General features: G+C 41.2%; 1 protein-coding gene across 2 annotated transcripts in view; it reads left to right on the top strand.

Annotated features, from left to right (window-relative positions):
* Positions 1–306: 306 nt before the first annotated feature.
* lclat1 (lysocardiolipin acyltransferase 1) overlaps positions 307–18,720 on the top strand; it is a 51,455-nt gene continuing 33,041 nt past the window's right edge. Inside the window, exon 1 of one of the 2 annotated variants that reach the window (XM_072913628.1) lies at positions 307–637. The gene's annotated coding sequence lies outside the window, so the exon portion shown is untranslated. Of the gene's footprint in view, positions 638–5,973; positions 6,543–18,720 lie in introns of those variants that run through there. The other variant, XM_061968156.2, reaches the window with a different exon arrangement.

Here is an 18,720-nt window from a genome sequence, read left to right as displayed (position 1 = left end):
ATTGGCAACACTAAATTGGCCCTAGTGTGTGAATGTTGTCTGTCTATCTGTGTTGGCCCTGCGATGAGGTGGCGACTTGTCCAGGGTGTACACCGCCTTCCGCCCGAATGCAGCTGAGATAGGCTCCAGCAACCCCCGCGACCCCAAAAGGGACAAGCGGTAGAAATGGATGGATGGAGGCATTCGCGTCGGTGACGTTTCCATACGTAGACACTGTCATAAGCCCTTTTTTTTTTTTAACCCTCTAGGGGGAAGAAACAGCACCACCTACCGACAGCCGCCTGCAATGTCAGCTGAAATGTAGCAAGTTGGCAGGTCGTGCTAGCAAAGAGGTATTTTTTTTTTTACATTTTCACCAACCGCCAAAACAAGCTGGACACCCAGCCGGGAGGTCGGCATGTACTCGGTCCAGTTGTTATTTTAACACTAAACCGTTTTCCCCCTCCCGGCTTGAATCCACGTCCGAGGACTAGGAAAGCGACTTACTTAGCCGCTAACAAGCTTAGCTTCGTCCAGCTAGCGAGCCTCGGACCGGGAAGAAGCCGCTATGTCGCAGTCGAGTAGTTGGACCTGTTTGAGCTAGCTCGTTAGCTCACACACTGTGACAAACTTCACCCCAAAGCGGAACCCACTCAAGGTGTGTATTTTTAATTCTTGTGTGATTCACTTGCTCTCTCCTGCTCCGTGTACCTGTTGACAAGTGTGTCCACAGACGGTGTGTTTGTGCGTGAACTCCACCGAGCCCGGCTGGCATTTAGGTCACACCGCCGCAAGTTTGAGCTAAATATAACCACGGCGAGTTGGCCGAGATCCCATTACACACCTACTATTTTACCTATTAACCTTAATTAATAATGCAATTACCTCGCAAGAAACAATGCGGCTTTACAAATTACCTCTACCAGCCTTGAGTCATATTCTTTTGAAATGGCATGTAGCGAACAATAAGGCAAGTATTGCAAACATGTTCTGACATAATGGACAACCCAATGCACAAATATTTCCATTTTACGTCACTATGTGTTCCTTTCCATAAACAGCTGATTGACAAAGCACTACTTTTGTTGCCCAGCAACATTGACAGCTGCAGTTGATGCACAGATCTTAATGTTTTTTAACCTTCCATCCATCCATTTTTCTACCGCTTGTCCCTTTTGGGGTCACGGATGGGGGGATGCTGGAGCCTATCTCAGCTGCAATCGGGCGGAAGGCGGGGTACACCCTGGACAAGTCGCCAGCTCATCACAGGGCCAACACAGATAGACAGACTGATTGATTGATTGAAACTTGTATTAGTAGATTGCTCAGTACAGTACATATTCCGTACAATTGACCACTCAATGGTAACACCCGAATAAGTTTTTCAACTTGTTTAAGTCGGGGTCCACGTAAATCAATTCATGGTACAAATACAGGTAAAAGCCAGTAAATTAGAATATTTTGAAAAACTTGATTTATTTCAGTAATTGCATTCAAAAGGTGTAACTTGTACATTATATTTATTCATTGCACACAGACTGATGCATTCAAATGTTTATTTCATTTAATTTGGATGATTTGAAGTGGCAACAAATGAAAATCCAAAATTCCGTGTGTCACAAAATTAGAATATTGTGTAAGGCTAATACAAAAAAGGGATTTTTAGAAATGTTGGCCAACTGAAAAGTATGAAAATGAAAAATATGAGCATGTACAATACTCAATACTTAGTTGGAGCTCCTTTTGCCTCAATTACTGCGTTAATGCGGCGTGGCATGGAGTCGATGAGTTTCTGGCACTGCTCAGGTGTTATGAGAGCCCAGGTTGCTCTGATAGTGGCCTTCAACTCTTCTGCGTTTTTGGGTCTGGCATTCTGCATCTTCCTTTTCACAATACCCCACAGATTTTCTATGGGGCTAAGGTCAGGGGAGTTGGCGGGCCAATTTAGAACAGAAATACCATGGTCCGTAAACCAGGCACGGGTAGATTTTGCGCTGTGTGCAGGCGCCAAGTCCTGTTGGAACTTGAAATCTCCATCTCCATAGAGCAGGTCAGCAGCAGGAAGCATGAAGTGCTCTAAAACTTGCTGGTAGACGGCTGCGTTGACCCTGGATCTCAGGAAACAGAGTGGACCGACACCAGCAGATGACATGGCACCCCAAACCATCACCCAACCATGCAGATTTTGCATTTCCTTTGGAAATCGAGGTCCCAGAGTCTGGAGGAAGACAGGAGAGGCACAGGATCCACGTTGCCTGAAGTCTAGTGTAAAGTTTCCACCATCAGTGATGGTTTGGGGTGCCATGTCATCTGCTGGTGTCGGTCCACTCTGTTTCCTGAGATCCAGGGTCAACGCAGCCGTCTACCAGCAAGTTTTAGAGCACTTCATGCTTCCTGCTGCTGACCTGCTCTATGGAGATGGAGATTTCAAATTCCAACAGGACTTGGCGCCTGCACACAGCGCAAAATCTACCCGTGCCTGGTTTACGGACCATGGTATTTCTGTTCTAAATTGCCCCGCCAACTCCCCTGACCTTAGCCCCATAGAAAATCTGTGGGGTATTGTGAAAAGGAAGATGCAGAATGCCAGACCCAAAAACGCAGAAGAGTTGAAGGCCACTATCTGAGCAACCTGGGCTCTCATAACACCTGAGCAGTGCCAGAAACTCATCGACTCCATGCCACGCCGCATAAACGCAGTAATTGAGGCAAAAGGAGCTTCAACCAAGTATTGAGTATTGTACATGCTCATATTTTTCATTTTCATACTTTTCAGTTGGCCAACATTTCTAAAAATCCCTTTTTTGTATTAGCCTTAAGTAATATTCTAATTTTGTGACACACGGAATTTTGGATTTTCATTTGTTGCCACTTCAAATCATCAAAATTAAATGAAATAAACATTTGAATGCATCAGTCTGTGTGCAATGAATAAATATAATGTACAAGTTACACCTTTTGAATGCAATTACTGAAATAAATCAAGTTTTTCAAAATATTCTAATTTACTGGCTTTTACCTGTATATACTATCATTTTGTGGCAACTTCAACTTTGACTTAGACCACAACGCCAGTTGCTACGTGGAGTGGCGCTTTCCATGATTTTCAGCAGACTGCATTGCAAAATGATTAACCCCGCCTCCTCCTCTCATGCTAGATCCACCCACAAATGGGACTATATGAATCCTTCACTTACTGTGATTCATATGTACCGTAAATTCCGGACTATAAACTGCTACTTTTTTCCTACACTTTGAACCCTGCGGCTTATAAAACGGTGCACCTAATTTATGTTGTTTTGGGGTTTTTTCTCCAAAGACATGCACCTGGGGATAAGTTGATTGGCAACACTAAATTGGCCCGAGTGTGTGAATGCGAGTATGAATGTTGTCTGTCTATCTGTGTTGGCCCGCGATGAGGTGGCGCCTTCCGCCCGAATGCAGCTGAGATAGGCTCCAGCGACCCCCCGTGACCCCAAAAGGGACAAGCGGTAGAAAATTGATGGATGGATGGATCATAATACAGTCATCACACAAGTTAATCATCAGAATATATACATTGAATTATTTACATTATTTACAATCCGGGGGGTGGGATGAGGAGGGTTTAGTTGATATCAGCACTTCAGTCATCAACAATTGCATCATCAGAGAAATGGACATTGAAACAGTGTAGGTCTGACTTGGTAGGATATGTACAGCGATCAGAGAACATAGTGAGTTCAGAAAGCATAAGAACAAGTATATACTTTTGATTATTTACATTTGGTTATTTACAATCCGGGGAGGTGGGATGTGGAGGGGGAGGGTGTTAGTCAAGGGTTGAAGTTGACTGTCCCTTTTGGGGTTGCGGGGGTGCTGGAGCCAATCTCAGCTGCACATGGGCGGAAGGCGGGGTACACCCTGGACAAGTCACCATCTCATCACAGGGCCAACACAGATAGACAGACTGATTGATTGATTGAAACTTTTATTAGTAGATTGCACAGTACAGTACATATTCCGTACAGTTGACCACTAAATGGTAACACCCGAATAAGTTTTTCAACTTTGTTTAAGTCGGGGTCCACGTAAATCAATTCATGGTCCACATATATAGTATCATCATAATACAGTCATCACACAAGTTAATCATCAGAGTATATACAGTGAATTATTTACATTATTTACAACCCGGGGGGTGGGATGAGGAGGGTTTAGTTGATATCAGCACTTCAGTTATCAACAATTGCATCATCAGAGAAATGGACATTGAAACAGTGTAGGTCTGACTTGGTGGGATATGTACAGCAAACCCTTTATTTACTGAGTCAAAAATATTGAAGTTCAATGATTTGGTAAAAGTAAGTTAAAGTTAAAATTAAAGTACCAACGATTGTCACACACACACACTGGGTGTGGTGAAATGTGTCCTCTGCATTTGACCCATCCCCTTGTTCACCCCCTGGGAGGTGAGGGGAGCAGTGAGCAGCAGCGGTGGCCGCGCCCGGTAATCATTTTTGGTGATTTAACCCCCAATTCCAACCCTTGATGCTGAGTGTCAAGCAAGGAGGTAATGGGTCCCATTTGTATAGTCTTTGGTATGACTCGGCCGGGGTTTGAACTCAACCTACCAATCTCAGGGCGGACACTCTAACCAGTAGGCCACTGAGTAAGTTGCCTAAATTGCAAACAGCTAAAATGATGTACAAAGCAAACTATAACCTGCTACCCAAGAATGTACAACATTTCTTCTCAACTAAAGAGGATAAATATAACCTTAGAGCATGGGTGTCAAACTCTGGCCCGCGGGCCAAATTTGGCCCGCTGTGTAATTTCACTTGGCCCGTGAGGTGATATCAAATTAAGACTAGAGCTGGCCCGCTGATTATATACAGCGGCGGTGCCGCCCCGAGAATTGTAACGTCCCCTTTTCGTCCAGTCCAACAAGTGCTGGCTCAGTTACATAATAAGTGCGGCTTTGGCACGCACACAGAAGTGAATGCAAACGCATACTTGATCTTCAGCGATACAGGTTACACTGAGGGTGCCAGTATAAAAACCTTTAACATTGTTAGAAATATACGCCACACTGTGAATCCACACCAAACAAGAATGACAAACACATTTCGGGAGAACATCCGCACAGTAACACAACATAAACACAACAGAACAAATACCCAGAACCCTTTGCAGCACTAACTCTTCCGGGACGCTACAGGGTGTGTGTATGTGTGTGTGTGGGGAGGAGGGGGCGGCGGGGTTTGGAGGTAGCGGGGGTGTATACTGTAGCGTCCCGGAAGAGTTAGTGCTGAAAAGGGTTCTGGGTATTTGTTCTGTTGTGTTTATGTTGTGTTACTGTGCGGATGTTCTCCCAAAATGTGTTTGTCATTCTTGTTTGGTGTGGATTCACAGTGTGGCGTATATTTCTAACAATGTTAAAGTTGCTTATACGGCCACTCTCAGTGTAAACTGTATCGCTGTTGATGAAGTATGCCTTGCATTTACGTGTGTGTGCGTACAGGAGCCGCTCATATCTTGTGATTGGGCGGGCACGTTGTTAGAAGGGATGAAAAGCGGACGTGACGTCAGCTCGTAGAGGACGTTAAAAGCAGTGCCTGTAAGGCACGCCCCCAAGACTGTGGAATACGAGAAATAATGACTGATGAACACCTTCGTTTGATAATGAGGGTTGCCTCAGCTCAAAGCCTGAGCCCCGACATTAATGAACTAGCATCCAAGAAAAGATGGCACGTATCTGGCTTGGGCAGATTAGATCAGTGTGTTGCAAACTGAGCAGTTTAAAGTCCTGAATGGTTGGTTTATTCATAATTTTATTTTCAAATGTATTAGCCTGTGGAAAAAGTTAATGTTGATATTTACCTCAGAAGGCTGCAAATAGAAAAGAGGCATTCAATTTGTATTTAAATTGTATTTGATATGCCATTGATATTTCTTAATTATTATTATCATTATTATTTGAAACTCGATTTTGCATGTCACTATAAAGTTATATAAGCCTTGCTTGTTCAATATTTAATGCAAAACTTGTTTGGGTCCCTATTAAAAAGGTTAATTTGTTCAACCTTGGCCCGCGGCTTTGTTCAGTTTTAAATTTTGGCCCACTCTGTATTTGAGTTTGACACCCCTGCCTTAGAGGGAAAACTAATTTAAAACATATGTATGCTCCTACAACACTAAAAACCTTTAGCACATCAGTATGTGGAATTAAATTATAATAATAATAATGACGCACTTTACATTTGTTAAAATCTCAAAGTGCTACAAAGTATAAAAAATAGAAAGTTAGAATATATAATAGAAAGGAAAACATGCAAAACCCTAGATAAAACAGAAACAGATAAAAATAGAAATAAAAGCATGAAAGCACTTGATAAAAACAGATAGGCAAGCAGTGTATTTAAAAACAAAAAGGCAGAGAAATTAGATAAAAGCTGTGCTAAAAAGGTTGGTTTTTAGTCCCTTCTTAAAACTGTTGACCGACTGTGATGCTCTAAGATGGTCGGGGAGAGCGTTCCAGAGTTCGGGTGCGGTCGAGCAGAAAGCCCGGCGGCCCATTGTTTGTAAGTTTGTCCTGATGGGTTTGAGGAGGTTGCGGGTAGGAGGTTGAGGGGAAACTAGGTCCCTGAGGTAGGAGGAGGCGTTGCCGTAGATGCATTGGTGTGTTAGTAGGTTAATCTTGAATTGGGTCTGGGATGCAATAGGGAGCCAGTGGAGTGTTTTGAGGATGGATGTGATATGATCACGCTTGTGCACTCTCATCTGCACTGTTTTGGATGTACTGGAGCTTTTTGATGCTCTTTTTGGAGACCCTGACGAGAAGTGCATCGAAGTAATCAAGCCAGTAATCAAGTAAAGAAGTAAAATGTACTGATATGATCCAGTTTTAGCGGTTGTTCAAATTAATAGTGCTTACAAAGTACAAAGAAAAAAAATTAGGAGAAATACCTTCAACCTTATTGAAAATGGGATTTTCTTCATCTCAGTATGTTTATCATGGCTGACTTAAAGGGGAACATTATCACAATTTCAGAAGGGTTAAAACCATTAAAAATCAGTTCCCAGTGGCTTATTTTATTTTTCGAAGTTTTTTTGAAAATTTTACCCATCACGCAATATCCCTAAAAAAAAGCTTCAAACTGCCTGATTTTAACCATCGTTATATACACCCGTCCATTTTCCTGTGACGTCACATAGTGATGCCAAAACAAACAAACATGGCGGATAGAACAGCAAGGTATAGCGACATTAGCTCGGATTCAGACTCGGATTTCAGCGGCTTAAGCGAAATTGAAGAAGAAACTGAAGCTATTGAGCCATATCGGTTTGAACCGTATGCAAGCGAAACCGACGAAAACGATACGACAGCCAGGGACACGGGAGAAAGCGAGGACGAATTCGGTGATCGCCTTCTAACCAACGATTGGTATGTGTTTGTTTTTAAGTGTTGTAATGTTTTTAAGCTAAATTATTGGTAAACACAGTTTATGTATAATAATTTACGTAAAACCGCGAGTAATGAATAAAGTTTTCATCAATTACCGTATTTTCCGCACCATAAGCCGCCCTGGGTTATAAGCCGCGCCTTCAATGAAAGGCATATTTCAAAACTTTGTCCACCTATAAGCCGCCCCGTGTTATAAGCCGCATCTAACTGCGCTAAAGGGAATGTCAAAAAAACAGTCAGATAGGTCAGTCAAACTTTAATAATATATTAAAAACCAGCGTGATGTGGGCGCGCATGGAGTCGTATATCAACATGGACGGAGCTGCGTGAAAAAAGCCACCCGGCCTCTTCGCGTAAACTTCCCTTAACCACTCGCTCATCTTTTCTTCATCCATCCATCCCTTCGAGTTAGCTTTTATGATGACGCCGGCTGGAAAGGTCTCTTTTGGCAAGGTCTTCCTTTTGAATATCACCATGGGTGGAAGTTTCTGGCCATTAGCATGGCAAGCTAGAACCACAGTGAAGGATGACTTCTCATTCCCTGTGGTGCGAATATTCACCGTACGTGCTCCCGTTGTATCCACAGTGCGGTTCACAGGAATATCAAAAGTCAGTGGAACCTCGTCCATGTTGATAATGTTCTCTGGCCGGATCTTTTTTTCAGCTATCTTGTTTTTACAATATGCACGGAAAGTAGCCAGCTTTTCTTGAAAGTCTTTAGGCAGTTGCTGTGAAATAGTAGTCCGTGTGCGGATGGAGAGATTGCGTCTTTTCATGAACCGGAAACCTGTCGCTTAGTAGGAGCCATTTTGTGGTCTTTACAGATGTAAACACACAAAGGAAATGAAACGTAATATCCGCGCGCTTCTACTTCTTTTACGGGGGCGGGTGGTTGCTTACAGTAGAAGAAGAAGCGCTTCCTCTTCTATGGGGGCGGGTGCTTACCTTGGCGGTTGCTTGCGTAGAAGAAGAAGCGCTTCCTCTTCTACGGGGAAAAAAGATGGCGGCTGTTTACCGTAGTTGCGAGACCTAAACTTTATGAAAATGAATCTTAATATTAATCCATATATAAAGCGCACCGGGTTATAAGCCGCACTGTCAGCTTTTGAGTAAATTTGTGGTTTTTAGGTGCGGCTAATAGTGCGGAAAATACGGTAATATATTCTGTAGACATACCCTCATCTGCTCTCTTTTCCTGAAAGCTGATCTGTCCAGTTTTGGAGTTGATGTCAGCAGGCCAGGGAAGCTAGGGTCGATATTCTTCTCTTGATCATCTTCGGTGGCATAAGAGACGGTAGAAGCGGTGTCCAGTCCAGTTGGAAATGCATCTGCTTTGAGTGTCGCAGGATATCCACACATTCTTGCCATCTATGTCGTAGCATAGCTTTCGTCGGTAAAGTGTGCGGAACAAATGTCCAATTTCTTGCCACTTTCGCATCTTTGGGCCACTGGTGCAACTTGAATCCGTCCATGTTCGTGTTGTTAAACACACCGACGAGGCATGATGTCTCCAAGGTACGGAAAACAGTAGAAAAAACGGAAAATAACAGAGCTGATTTGATTCGGTGTTTGTAATGTGTTTGAGAAAATGGCGGATTGCTTCCCGATGTGACGTCACAATTCACCCGTTTAGAGTTCGGAAATCGGTTAAAAAATATATGGTCTTTTTTCTGCAACATCAAGGTATATATTGACGCTTACATAGGTCTGGTGATAATGTTCCCCTTTAATTACCTATTACAAGAACTGCTGTTAATCATTCACTGATGTAATTGTGCTAAAAAAAGAAGTCAGTAAATGAACGTATGTATTTGTAAACGCTCTGAAGTGGGAAAGGGGTATGATTAAATAAGCTTTGCTTCTTCCTACTCCTTTTCAACAAAATGTAAAGAGAAATGATATGAAACTGTGTGATGTATTATGCTGTAAGTGTGTTCATGTTCGAAATAAACAAAAGAAAGAAAGAAGACGGTTTTTGACTCTGTGTAGGATGCGCCGTGTTGTGGGCGTCTTCTCTCCGCCATCTTTGTTGTGGTTTTTAGCGCTTCCACAGCATGTCTACTGACAGATATGAGAACTATACGCTACTTTGTATTAGAGATGGCAATCGAAGAGGATGCATGTGCATGTACGAGTCAGTCTGCCCAAAAACAAGAGGATAGAGGAAAGAGAGGGTGCTTATTGACTACAATGGCGGACTCGCACAAGTACATTTTTACCATGTATTGAGATATCTGCTGATGTCACAATTGGAAAGAAATGCACAATTTGGGCAAATTCCAAACGGGTCATTTGGAAGAAGTATGAAGGAAGGCAAGATTGGTTTATAAATATTTCCGCCAAGCATTCCTGGTTAGATTTAAAATTTTCCGGACTTAAGCAGATCCCATAAACACAAAAAACGGCAATAAAGTAGAAAAATAGGTCAGAAAAGTTAATATTGCATAACAGGTGCCCTTTAAGTGTATTTTCTTAACTGCGGCAATACTACTAAAAGACAAGTTGTCTTGTATGTTCACTATTTTGTTTAAGGACAAAATTGTTCTTCGATTGCAATAAGTAACATGTTTAATGTACCGTAAGATTTTTTTGTTAAAATAAAGCCAATAATGCCATTGTTTTTGTGGTCCCCCTTATTTAGAAAAGTATCGAAATACATTTTAGTAGCGGTACTAAAATATTGGTATCGGGACAACCCTAATATAGATCGCAGCTATAAATACAGTATCGACAAATTGTTGCAGCCCCAAAGATTAAGGCAGTTTTCTCAATTAGTCGGGGGGCGTGTGACCCCTGAGAACATTCTTTATCAGCATCAAAATGTGGTCATTATAACTAAGGCTGAAACGACGCGTCGACATAGTCGACGTCATCGGTTACGTAAATACGTCGACGCCGTTTTTGTGCGTCGATGCGTCGCATATTTACGTCACACTACCGTCATGGCGGAGCGCAAAGCAGACGATGCGAGCGGTGCGAGCGAGGGGAAAAAAGCACGCCAAAAGTCGTCAAAAGTGTGGGAGTATTTCAATAAACGGCCTAATAATGTTGTAGCGGTGAACAGCTGTCTCGTCAGCTGAAGCGCGAGCTCGCAACCTTGGCTGCTGAGCAACCAGCCAAACCCCACTTAATAAAATTATATTTTATCTTAGAGCACATCCGCATCCCTATTCACCTAGGCAACCCCAGGAAATGTATATAATTCGGCATTATTTCGGCCAGTCGGCTTATATGATCAGAACCGATCAGTTTACGTTCACGCGCAGGTATAACGTGGCGCGCTCCCGTCTCATCTGCTGGTGCGCGAGCCCGGTAATTAGACCGCTGTGTCAAATCAAGGAGTACAAAAGACGCCAGCGCAGAGTGGAAAAAGGTTTAGTTCGTTACAGAAAACCCAGAGTTGTGCCAAAAGTGTACCAAAACCAATAGCTGAACGGACAGCCGGTAAGATTGCACTTTACTTCTCTTTGTGGGTGTGGCGCACCTGTTGCGCTGGTGAGATGGGGGAGGGGGGTGCATGTAGCGTGCTTAGTCTGGAGGCTAAATACACACGGTGTTTTGTGTAACTGTTGTTTAGTAAGGAAGTGTTGATATTCTTTGCTTAGATTGATAAATGTTGGAGCAGTTTGCTTCATCAAGAGGGTGAAGTCGCTCAACTTAAAGTGTTGGATTTAATTGTGTTGGATCATTGGCTGCTGGTGAGGGCATAGAAAAAGGGGCATTTTTCTACCAGTAGACGGCGTTTAAGATTGAGTGTTTCACTGCTAATTTAATAATATATTTATATTGAATATGGATTTTAAATATGTATCTAAATAGGTGGTTAATTGTTTAGGTATTTATGTATTTGCATATTGGGTTTTCTGCTGCATTTATCTATTGTGTTTCTGGGTTTAAATGTATTTTATATGTATCTTGGTGCATTTATGTTGAGACAATTTATTTAAAATCTGTTTTAACTTAAAGGGAAAAGATGTGTCCATTTTCTTGCACTTGTTTAATGGTTAAGAGTTTGATTGCCTAATTAATAATTGTAAATTATGGGATTGATAATTGATTGATTTTTTACAGCATGTTAATCTTGTGGTGTTTTGTCCTTAAAGGTTTTTCACCTACTAAAGAAGCTAAAGGCTACTAAAGAAGCTAAAGGCTACTAAAGGCTACTAAAGACAGCTAATGACAGCTAAAGAAACTAAAGTCTACTAAAGTCTACTAACACTGCTAAAGACTGCTAAAAAGACTAAAGAAGAAAAAAGAAGCTGTTTCTTCGTTGGAAAAACTGTTGCAAACTAAAGGAAAATAAAAGGAAAAAGTAACTACGGTCTGGTCTTTTGAGTGAAATCCAGAAGCCACATTTAGCATTGGTACATCCCTTCAAGTGTGGGATAAGCACAGCGAAAAAAGCAAAACACTTGACAGTTGTTGTATGCACACTGTGTCGAGCGGAAATGGCCTATCATAGCAGCACAACGGCTATGAACGAACATTTGAAAAGAAAACACCCGACAGCATTCTTGCCATCACCATCAACTAGTCAATCGTCCGCGTGAGTATACGTTGTCATCATTACACAAAAACATGAATGTGTCATTTGTATCTGCGTTGTAAATTCATAAACTAAAACACCGTTTCGCTCTGAGAGGCGCGTTTGGCGTGCCTGTTCAGTGTTTACAAAGACGCTAACGTTAATTAGTTGTGCAAATACCTTTTACAACATTAACAGTTACATATACTATGTACAAACGAACAATTAACTTTCACTTTAATCATACTATCATTGTTGTGTTATTAAGCAAAATAAGCAATACTTTTACTTTTGTTGAAATATTTACACTGTTACAGAATATTTCGTTTTGCACTTTTTTGTATTGGATGTTTATCTTTATTTTTGTACATTTTAAAGCAAAATAAGCAATACTTTTACTTTTGAAATGCTTATACTATTGCAGAATATTAAGATTTGCACTGGATGTTTACTTTTATATTTGCACATTAAAAAGCAAATAAGCTACTTTTAATTTTGTTAAATGTTAAAAGTTTTAAATGTTTACATTGTTACAGAATATTTTGTCATGTTGTTGTCAATGTTGACTGAGTGGCCATACTTTTGTTTTTGTAAATAAGTCATGCCTTTTGAAAAAACTGGCCTAAATTTATTTTTTCATCTTCATTTTAAATAAAAAAATAATCGGTAAAAGGAAAAATAGTCTATAGATTAATCGAAAAAAATAATCTATAGATTAACCGATTAATCGAAAAAAATAATCTATAGAAAAAATAATCGTTAGCTGCAGCCTTAATTATAACTATTAATCCCGACTTCCTCATTTTGCATAAGTCCTGAAAAGTTGAAATCATACTATGGAGGCATGGCGGAGATATTTATAAAACAATATTGCCAATCTTCCTCCAAATGAGCCCGTTCGAATTTGCCCCAATTGTGATGTTTTTCCCAATTGTGACGTCAGCGGATTTACCATGAATTGATTAAACAAGTTGAAAAACTTATTCGGGTGTTACCATTTAGTGGTCAATTGTACGGAATATGTACTGTACTGTACAATCTACTAATAAAAGTTTCAATTAATCAATAAAAAAAAAGACTCCTTATATGTTATAAATTTACCCGAAGTGCTTTGCGCAACTCAGCCATTGTAGTCCGCGCTGCAGTCAATAAACTCTTTCTTCTTTTCTATACTCTTGTTGTGGGGCAGACTGTCTCGTACATGCACGTGCATCCTCCGCTGTTACCATTTAAAGTAGTGTTTAGTTTGAACTTATATCTGTCAGTAGACTCGCTATGGAAGCGCTAAAAACTACAAAATAGATGGCGGGGAGAAGACGCTGTCAAAGTGGAGGCACGTAAATAACAGCCCGCATCTTGAAAAGACGTTGAGAAAATGGTCCGTAAAACATAATCAATGCAAAATGTTGACCAAAGAACAACCATTACATGTTATGTAGACCACAAGGAAGTGTTTTAAATGTAGAAGAATACATCTTGTGGTTGACAAAAGCCGTGGTTCCATTTCTCTTCGACACACAAAGTCGTCACGCTGAACACGTCGACGGTGACACACTCAGCCTTGATGTGTAAGCCTTTAGAAAAATGCACCTCTGCTTTGAGTCACACCAGCTGGTTTGTATCCTTATTGCACCTTGTTATGCTCCCTGCTCAACCGCTGCCGTCGCTCAGGCTGTAATTGATGTCTTCAGACTGATTGAGTGCTTGTTATAAACCACATTAGATGTTGACCTTCATCTCTCTCTACCTTCAGATCGCCATGCATCTAATGTAATCCTTCCCAACCCAGCCCATCTTTTTTAATTTTCCAAAAAGATACTCAGCATTTATCCAAAGGCCTCTGTAACGAATGTGCAAGTACAGAGAAATTCCGTGACCTTGTATGCGTACGTGTCTTTGCAAAGTTGAGGTTTAAACTTATGTTGAGTACCGTATTTTCCGCACCATAAGGCGCCCTGGGTTAAAAGCCGCGCCTTCAATGAACGGCATATTTCAAAACTTTGTCCACCAATAAGCCGCCCCGTGTTGTAAGCCGCATCTAACTGCGCTAAAGGAATGTCAAAAAAACAGTCAGATAGGTCAGTCAAACTTTAATAATATATTAAAAACCAGCGTTCTAACAACTCTGTTCACTCCCAAAATGTACGCAAATGTGCAATCACAAACATACGTATATCAACATGGACAGAGCTGCGTGAAAAAAGCCACCCGGCCTCTTCGCGTAAACTTAAACTTACCTTAACCACTCGCTCATCTTTTCTTCATCCATCCCTTCGAGTTAGCTTTTATGATGACGCCGGCTGGAAAGGTCTCTTTTGGCAAGGTCTTCCTTTTGAATATCACCATGGGTGGAAGTTTCTGGCCATTAGCATGGCAAGCTAGAACCACAGTGAAGGATGACTTCTCATTCCCTGTGGTGCGAATATTCACCGTACGTGCTCCCGTTGTATCCACAGTGCGGTTCACAGGAATATCAGTTGCTGTGAAATACGGTAGTAATCCGTGTGCGGATGGAGAGATTGCGTCTTTTCATGAACCGGATCCTTGTCGCTTAGTAGGAGCCATTTTGTGGTCTTTACAGATGTAAACAGGAAATGAAACGTACGGTGATATCCGCGCGTTTCTTCTTCTTCTTCCGGGGGCGGGTGGTTGCTTACAGTAGAAGAAGAAGCGCTTCCTGTTCTATGGGGGCGGGTGCTTACCTTGGCGGTTGCTTGCGTAGAAGAAGAAGCGCTTCCTGTTCTACCGGGAAAAAAGATGGCGGCTGTTTACCTAAGTTGCGAGATCGAAACTTTATGAAAATGAATCTTAATATTTATCCATATATAAAGCGCACCGGGTTAAAAGCCGCACTGTCAGCTTTTGAGTAAATTTGTGGTTTTTAGGTGCGGAAAATACGGTACTGTGCATTTTCTAAGGGAGCTTGTTTCCATCACTATTGGCGAAATGAGCAGCAAAACTATAACCCTCAATCTACGTAGGCCTGGGCTCGTAACAAATTTTGCTTGACGATGTATTAACTTATAAATTATTGTTGGTAAACGATATTACTGCCATTATTTTTTTTTGGGACTAAATTAACCACTGATGTTATAATACACACTGTTATAATGCAGGTATACCCTTTTAAATGCAATAAACGTGCACTATCGTAAATGTTTACATTATAATTAGAAAGTAAACTTTTAATATCCAAATTAAAGGTTCTGTTTGCTGCTTCCTCACGGTAACATTTTTTGAAGCAAAACTTTATAACAAGCACACCGACTATCTTATGTTACCTTTAATGGTCAAACAGAACACATTTGTTTGACAATTTTCTATATTTTCACAAGTACACAGTTTATGTAATAAACATTTTTTACCGGCCCAAATAAAATGATTGGTGGTTACGGCTGTCACTCACCCAGTCTTGTCAACACAAATAGAAAAGTAGTCCAAGAGAATCAACAAACAATTTAATGTCATGTTGTTGTTATGATAGAACATACATTCAGTGACAGCTAAGACTAGCTATCCAAATTGCTATTATTAGCTAACAACACCTAAATTTAATGCACGTTGATGTGTTACGTTTGTACGTAGTTACGTCATTATGTACGAGAAGCCGTGAGAGGGCGGCATAAAGTGTGTAAAATACATTGGAAAGTTGGCGCCCTCTAGACATTTGTGTAAATGTTGCTAACAGCCCCTTATAAATAAAACAAACAAATAATAAAAATAAAATATTATCCGTCAAATGCAAAATTTTGCACTTCAATAAAAATTAGAGATGTCCGATAATGGCTTTTTTGCCGATATTCCGATATTGTCCAACTCTTAATTATCGATTCCGATATCAACCGATACCGATATATACAGTCGTGGAATTAACACATTATTATGCCTAATTTTGTTGTGATGCCCCGCTGGATGCATTAAACAATGTAACAAGGTTTTCCAAAATAAATCAACTCAAGTTATGGAAAAAAATGCCAACATGGCACTGCCATATTTATTATTGAAGTCACAAAGTACTTTTTTTTTTTTTTAACATGCTTCAAAACAGCAGCTTGGAATTTGGGGCATGTTCTCCCAGAGAGAGCATGAGAAGGTTGCGGTGGGCGGGGTTGGGGTGGGCGTGGTTGAGGTGTGGGGCTGGGGGGTAGGGGGTAGCCAGGGGTGTATATTGTAGCGTCCCGGAAGAGTTAGTGCTGCAAGGGGTTCTGGGTATTTGTTCTGTTGTGTTTATGTTGTGTTACGGTGTGGATGTTCTGCCGAAATGTGTTTGTCATTCTTGTTTGGTGTGGGTTCACAGTGTGGGGCATATTTGTAACACTGTTAAAGTTGTTTGTACAGCCACCTTCAGTGTGACCTGTATGGCTGTTGACCAAGTATGCGTGGCATTCACTTGTGTGTGTGAAAAGCTGTAGATATTATGTGACTGGGCCGTCACGCAAAGGCAGTGCTTGTAAGGTTTATTGGCGCTCTTACTTCTCCCTACGTCCGTGTACACAGCGGCGTTTTAAAAAGTCGTACATTTTACTTTTTGAATCCGATGCCGATAATTTTGAAACCGATACCGATAATTTCCGATATTACATTTTAAAGCATTTATCGGCCGATTATATCGGCAGTCCGATATTATCGGACATCTCTAATAAAAATCACAGCTAAAACCAATAAAATAGGTTCTGTCTCTGTTAAAGAGGGGAAGGGGGTCTTAAATATATACATGCACGAAACAAAATAATAAAGTTATGGTGCAAAAGTAGTATTTGGAAAAGTGTATGATATTTCTCAGTAAAACAGGAGTATAGCAACCAGAATAGTATTCATTCTTTAAAACTTTTATGTAGGGCTAGGCTGATAATCAATAAGCCAAATAATGGAATAATAAATGAAAATTAACTCGATAACTCGTTTTTTTTGTCTCTTGCTTCCAAGCAGGGTGCAAGAGGTTTCACTCTGTCGCTCTCAGCACTTGAAGCACATTCATTCAATAGCAAAATTAAATGAACAACGGGAACCCTCCTGTGAGTCATCCACAATCTTTGTCACTGTGAGTGGATGATGGGACTGCTAGCTTTAAACAGCGACAGAGACTTGCTAGTTGCTGGTGAGAAACACCTCAAGATAACATTAAATAGGAGGAAAACCGATGATTGCAAAGCAAAATGTCCCTGTGGGGCAATATTTTGGCTTCAAACGAGGCTGTATGCAGAATTTGTTGGAAAGCGATGGCAAAAAACTGCATTTAAAGATGTTCAGTTCATGGTACATGGGAATCGATAACGGTACCAATTTTCAGTAATTTTGAGTGTTATTAAACGTTAATTGTTTAACAAAACAATTTCCATTTTTTTATAAATCATAACATTTAACAGTGACCTAGTAATAACCGTGCTGTTCCGTTGTTATATCTTGATTTCTTATTACATTTCTGAGTCTCATTTTCAAGTGTTACAGTGGGGCAAACAAGTATTTAGTCAGCCACCGATTGTGCAAGTTCTCCCACTTAAAATAATGACAGAGGTCTGTAATTTTCATCATAGGTACACTTCAACTGTGAGAGACAGAATGTGAAAAAAAATCCAGGAATTCACGTTGTAGGAATTTTAAAGAATTTATTTGTAAATTATGGTGGAAAATAAGTATTTGGTCACTTCAAACACGGAAGATCTCTGGCTCTCACAGACCTGTAACTTCTTCTTTAAGAAGCTCTTTTGTCCTCCACTCGTTACTTGTATTAATGGCACCTGTTTGAACTTGTTATCTGTATAAAAGACACCTGTCCACAGCCTCAAACAGTCAGACTCCAAACTCCACTATGGCCAAGACCAAAGAGCTGTCGAAGGACACCAGGAAAAGAATTGTAGACCTGCACCAGACTGTGAAGAGTGAATCTACAATAGGCAAGCAGCTTGGTGTGGAAAAAATCAACTGTGGGAGCAATTATCAGAAAATGGAAGACATACAAGACCACTGATAATCTCCCTCGATCTGGGGCTCCACGCAAGATCTCATCCCGTGGGGTCAAAATGATCATGAGAATGGTGAGCAAATATCCCAGAACCACACGGGGGGACCTGGTGAATGACCTGCAGAGAGCTGGGACCAAAGTAACAAAGGTTACAATCAGTAACACACTACGCCGACAGGGAATCAAATCCTGCAGTGCCAGACGTGTCCCCCTGCTTAAGCCAGTGCATGTCCAGGCTCGTCTGAAGTTTGCCAGAGAGCACATGGATGATACAGCAGAGGATTGGGAGAATGTCATGTGGTCAGATGAAACCAAAATAGAACTTTTTGGTATAAACTCAACTCGTCGTGTTTGGAGGAAGAAGAAGAACATTATACCTACTGTGAAGCATGGGGGTGGAAACATCATGCTTTGGGGCTGTTTTTCTGCTAAGGGGACAGGCCGACTGATCCCGTGTTAAGGAAAGAATGAATGGGGCCATGTATCATGAGATTTTGAGCCAAAACCTCCTTCCATCAGTGAGAGCTTTGAAGATGAAACGTGGCTGGGTCTTCCAGCATGACAATGATCCCAAACACACCGCCCGGGCAACGAAGGAGTGGCTCCGTAAGAAGCATTTGAAAGTCCTGGAGTGGCCTTGCCAGTCTCCAGACCTCAACCCCATAGGAAATCTGTGGAGGGAGTTGAAAGTCCGTGTTGCTCGGCGACAGCCCCAAAACATCACTGCTCTCGAGAAGATCTGCATGGAGGAATGGGCCAAAATACCAGCTACTGTGTGTGCAAACCTAGTAAAGACCTATAGTAATC

Source organism: Nerophis lumbriciformis, linkage group LG08 (assembly GCF_033978685.3).
Source record: "Nerophis lumbriciformis linkage group LG08, RoL_Nlum_v2.1, whole genome shotgun sequence".
Lineage (NCBI taxonomy): Eukaryota > Metazoa > Chordata > Actinopteri > Syngnathiformes > Syngnathidae > Nerophis > Nerophis lumbriciformis.
The sequence above is the reverse complement of the archived record's forward strand: the minus strand, read 5'-3'. Positions and strand labels throughout refer to the sequence as shown.